This window comes from Zalophus californianus, chromosome 7, assembly GCF_009762305.2.
Source record: "Zalophus californianus isolate mZalCal1 chromosome 7, mZalCal1.pri.v2, whole genome shotgun sequence".
In the NCBI taxonomy this organism is placed as follows: Eukaryota; Metazoa; Chordata; class Mammalia; order Carnivora; family Otariidae; genus Zalophus; species Zalophus californianus.
In genome coordinates, this window is record NC_045601.1 from 142,159,825 (window position 1) to 142,165,610 (window position 5,786).

At 42.6% G+C, this 5,786-nt stretch overlaps 1 pseudogene; it reads left to right on the forward strand.

Annotated features, from left to right (window-relative positions):
* The first annotated feature begins 243 nt into the window (after positions 1–243).
* On the forward strand, positions 244–579 carry LOC113928016 (annotated as a pseudogene).
* The last annotated feature ends 5,207 nt before the right edge of the window (positions 580–5,786 follow it).

The window sequence follows — 5,786 nt, forward strand, 5'->3', positions numbered from 1 at the left end:
AAAAGTGCAAGCAGACAGCACTGGGCTGCCGCTGCCACTGCCACCATGGAGCCAGCCCCTGGGAGGCCCGAGGGTCTGTGACCTCAGTGGGCAAGAGGTCAAAGTCACTTCCACTCCTCGAGGATCCTAGCCTTGGTCAGCCCGTGGACTACTGGGGTGGAAACAGGAAGCCATGCATGTGGTTCACAGCCCTCTTGCAAGAGCCATCCTGAAGGTCTCACCAAGGTCAGGTGACACTTCAGAATGGGAGATAAGCCAATTTGGGAGCAAGACTGGATCCAGTTTCCTTCAACATCACCACCAGTTCTTTGCTAATGAAAGAATCCAACTAGGTGCAACTTATATTGACACATCCCACCTTACATGGGAAGACAGCAACTCCTGGGGAGAGCAGCTCCGTTCCAGAAAATCCCACAGCCTGTGCCAGACACCTGCATCATCAGCATGGTTGTGGGCCAATTCAAGGTCGATGAAGACCCCATTATGGGGTTCCACCACATGTTCCAATTAAAGAATGTCAACAATGCCTGGGTTTGCAACAATGACATGTTCAGGCTTGCCCTGCACAACTTTAGCTGACCTCCTCCCAGCTGGGTGCTCTTCCCATTTCCTCCCCCCTCCACTTCCCGACACTCTTCACACTTGTGCAGATGCTCCAAATACCACCCACAACGGAGGGTTGCAGTGGGAGTGGGCACAGCGCACACTACCCAGGTATCATGCGTGATGACTGCATGCTGGACCAGTTGCATCTGACAGAAGCTGGCATTGTCCCAGCACATGCTTTGGGAAGACTTCAGTAATGCAAAAGGTTTTCTTCTTCTTCTTCTTCTTCTTTTTGTAATCTACTGACAAGTTGCTCTAATAACCCCCCAAAAAAGGGAAAGAGAAAGCAGCTGCCTCATCACCCAGATATTGATTTGTTCAGATGTTTCAATGCCTCATGATACAATAAAACCATGAAAATTTTCTCTAAAAAAAGAAGAAGAGGAGGAGGAGGGAGGGAGGAAAGAGGAAGGAAAGAAGGAAGGAAGGAAGGAAGGAAGGAAGGAAGGAAGGAAGGAAGGAAGGAAGGAAGGAAGGAAGGGAGGGAGGGAGGGAGGGAGGGAGGGAGGGAGGGAGGGAGGGAGGGAGGGAGGGAGACAGGAAGGAAGGAAGGAAAAAGTGCAAGCCATCCATTAGGGTTAAAGAGATAACATTAAGGAATGCAGCTGTACCGTTGTATAGTAGATTACTCTGGCCTGTGCTTAATCTAGGGCCTTGTTTAAAAGAGCTTTTTGATTTTAATTAAAATAAAATGGGCCCTGGAAGAAAACGCGTCTCCTCCAGCGAGGATTGTCTTCAGCTTGTTCTCTGTAATTTTGCCCATCGCACTGCTGGTTGTTGCTTTTTCCACAGCTCTTAAATGGTGTCTAAATTGACCAGCTCTGTTGCCAAGGAAACAGACAGGACAATGCTAATAGAAGCTACTTAGGACACACTGTGAAAAGCTTAGAAATAAAATTGTTTGACATGAAAGGCACTGTGTCAGCAGCCAGGCAACTCTGTTAAAGGCTGCTCTAAGCAGAAGATGGTTGTATGTCTCCCCCTACTCTTTCCCCGCAAAACCTCTCCTAGAAAATGGATTCTGTCCTAGGAGCTTGGATGGCTTTTTCCTATCAGAATCACTTTGTTTTTCTGACTCGAAGTAGAGAAAAATCTTCATGTTGTGGATCTGAAGTACCCAGAATAGACTTCAATTTATACCCATGGAAATAAGCTGCTTTTTTTTTTCTTCTTTCTAGCAACAAAGTCCCTTCCCCTCATGAATAAATTGCAAATAGTCTTCTGAATTTTCTAAGATTGTTAATTAAAACCCACTTGATTTAAGCTGCTTCTTCCATTTTGCACTCACAAACCATAAATTATGGAGGAGGTCAAAGAATGAATGGCAATTTGACATGAAGAGGTTGATTTATTGCTTCAGAAGGAGTTTTATACCAGATGTGGCAGGAGTCATAAATTAAATGCTAAATGTTATGTATTATTATGCTTTCAGGAATATAAATGTGTCTAAAATGCTATGCAGGTGGAATGATAAAAATATGAATCTACTCTCCTGGCAATTTTAAAAGGCCCTTTAAAGCTGTCAAAAAGAAAGTAAGCTGAAAAACAATCTAGATGAGCCCCTCAGATGCCTTTCACAGCATGCCCCTGGTTTATAAAAGTAACCCTTTCCTATAATACGCTGGACATTGGCTTCTGCTGGCTTGGGTGGGGAGAAGAGATAAAGAATTCTTTCATCTAAAAAGAGAGAGAGAGAATGAGAAAGAAAGAAAAAAGATTCAGGGAGCTCTGTGCTGCCGAGACATCAGGACATGCATCCAAATCATTATTCCTCCTCCACTCCTCTGCAGATGACCATAATTTAATTTATCAAACCTCATTTGAAAGCCAATCTGGACAGGATTGAACTTGCCTCACTTTACCTAGCTGCTGCCGTGGCTGGAATTATTGGGCTTAAAGTATAACAACAGGACAAGTTCAGGTACATGAAAGCTTGGAGCTGCAAATAACGGCAGGAGGAAAATTCACCAGGGGGCAGGAGTTGTAAATGGAAGGACTCTGCTCTGAGTGGCAGTCAGTCCATTCTGACCTGCAGCCAGGTGCCAGAAGCGAAGGTAAGGGCTGATCATCAGCTCATGCCTGGGATGAGAGTACGTCAGACACAAATGCAGAAAAGGTGATCTCACTCCAGCTGCCCTTATCCGAGCACCCACCCGTGCTTCTCTCCTAATTCCCTATCCCTCCAAGGTCCGGACACACACTGTCTAATTCATTCAAGATTTCCACCGAGATGTCCCACTCAAGCATGCTTTCTCCAGGTTTGAAAATCAACTCCCCATCTAGTGGGTACACTAGCCCTCCGGGGTGTAAACACACAGTTGCGTCCTTGACACAAGAGTCTGATCCACCATGGTTTCTCACTAGATGCCCGTGAGAAACATGAACCAGCTGCATCATGATGGAGACGCAAAGGCACACACAGACAGGAGGACATGTGCTGAAGGACACTGTGAAGAAAAGAAAGGGTCTCACCAGCATTTAGTGCTCTGAAGAAGGTTGCCAGATTTAGCCAATAAAAATATAGGACACCTAGTTAAATCTGAATTTCAGGGGGAAAAATGACTAATTTTTAGTATCCCAAGGATTGCCTGGGATAGACTTATACTTTAAAAAAAGTACTCATTGTTTACCTAATATAAATTTAGCTGAGGGGCGCCTGGGTGGCTCAGTCGGTTAATCGGCTGCTTTAGGCTCAGGTCATGTTCCCAGGGTCCTGGGATCAAGCCCCAGATTGGGGTTCCTGCTTGGCGGGGAGCCTGCTTCTCCCTCTCCCTCTGCCTGCCACTCTGCCTACTTGTGCTCTCTATCTCTCTGTCAAATAAATAAAATCTTTTAAAAAAAAGGTAAAAATAAAAATAAATTTAGCTGAGTGTGCTGTATTTTATCTGGCAACTCTGGTTCAAAGGTGATACGAATAAACTTAAGGTGATCGCTAAACTGTAACAGCAAAAGTTAGCAGCATCTCAGTAAAGAAAGTCTCCATTCCATGGCCATTAGTCAGCCATCACACTAGTGTGAGTCTTCTTTTCCAAAGAGAACAGTGATTCTAATAATTCCTACCACCAAATCAACCAGATCATGGCTCGGGAATAGTGTAGGAAAACTAAATCGAAACTTAAGAAAATGTGCAAAGACTCCAGGGAGACAAAGAAAAGGTACTTTGATCATAAGATTTCCAGATGGCCATGACATCCTTCTGCCACTGATCAACACAGGAGTAAATTACCAGACATGAAAGTCACAACGCCACGTGGGGCAGGAAACATAGAGGCAGCCCCTCTCAGCCTGTGTCCCGGTATCTTTTCTCACCATCTCAAATAGAGGTCATTATGACAGACCTTGTCCAGCTGAGAGCTTTTTATTGATCCAAAAATAAAAGAAGGGGAACAATCCTATTCCATGTAAATAAGGCCATTTCACCAAGACCCAACAACAGCCACTTATGCCAAGAGAAACCTCTGGAAGCTAAGGAATGCCTACAAAAAACTTGACCAGATCTCATCCTTTTAGTGTCCCATTGAGAAAAAAATAAACTGCACTCTTAAAAGCTCCTCTCTGTTCTCAGTATTTAACAAAGAATTTCCATATGACCTGGCAATTCTAGTCCCAGGTAATACACACACACACACACACACACACACACACACACACACACACACACACAATGAAAACAAGAACTCAAACAGATATGTGTACCCTAGTGTTCACTGCAGCATTAACAACAGCCAAGAGGTAGAAGCAACCCAGGTGTCCATCAAGAGATGAATGGGTAATCCTTGAAAACATTATGTTAACTGAAAAAAGCCAGACACAAAAGGAGAGATGTTGTATGACACCACTTCTAGGAGGTATCTAGAATAGACAAATTCGTAGAAACAGAAAGTAGAGGTTACCAGGGACTGGGGGAAGGACAGTATGGGAGGGTTATTGCTTATTGGGTACAGAGTGTCTGTTTGGGATGATGAAAAGTTTCTGGAAGTAAGAGTGGTGATGGTTGCAAAAAAAATTTTAATAAATTATTATTGTTCAAAAAAAGAGTGCCTCTGCCTTTGGCTGCCTCAGTACCCTAAAACCTTTTAGTACTAAAATTGAAAATAAACAAATCAATGATAAATTCACCTATATGGCTGCAAAAAGTGAACAAAATACTGAAAGGGCTTCTTGTTCCTCTTTCTGGATGTGCATTTTTCTTGAGTATTTTCAGCTTTTGGATCAAAAGAACGTTTCTCATACTTTTCCCCAGCAATCTTAACCACAAAACTATGTTTTCTTCCCAAACAAAAATTGATAGGTAATTTTATCGAACATTTTCCATACAAAACAGAGTTGGCAATATTAGTGCATTTATTTGTTATTTATATCCACTCCCTTACTGTCTTACTCTTAACCATTTCAGAGTAACCAGTTAAGATGAGCAGGACAAATTTATTGATCGGTTCAGGTGTGGACAAGTGCAAAATGTAATGTGCCATCTCTCCAATGGGCTATGCGTGTTTTAAATTTTCATTCCAAAGAAAGAATCATTAATAGGGACTTATGTAATAAATAGTGGGCACCCAGTAAATGATTTAATTATAATGGTACATATATAAGATACTCCATCATAAAGAGGAGCATGGGGAAAAGGTAATAGGCAGCTCAACAAGCAGGCATAGCTAGGTACTGCTCAGTTCAGCAGCATACATAAAACTGCCTCTTAATTTTACGAAGAATACCTAAGACAAGCTTTCTGATTCATTCCTGGTTCCCATCTCTGTACCTAATGGGCATTCTCAGATGCAGAGCCACCATCATACTTCTTCCATTCAACGCATTTCCTGACCTTTAATACGTAACTCCTCATGATTTCAAACAGTGGGAAGCAAACACACCCATCCCCACAACTTCATAGTTTAATTTTACGTTATGGTTGCAGCAGCCATCATAACCTTTGTAAGATTTGATGGTTTTCACACTGCTTAGAACTTGGGGAAAAGGACCTCTTTGGATGCAAAATTATACATGCTTTATATCTTAAGCATACACAGAACAGGCTGTGTTCTTATAATGCAGAAAATCTGTTATGAGAATTCTGATTAAAGAGAGTGAACACACCCATTTAACCCTTCTTCCTGCCAGATTATACTAAAACAACAGGAGAGGGATTAAACATAATAATAGTAAGTTCAAATACAAGCGGA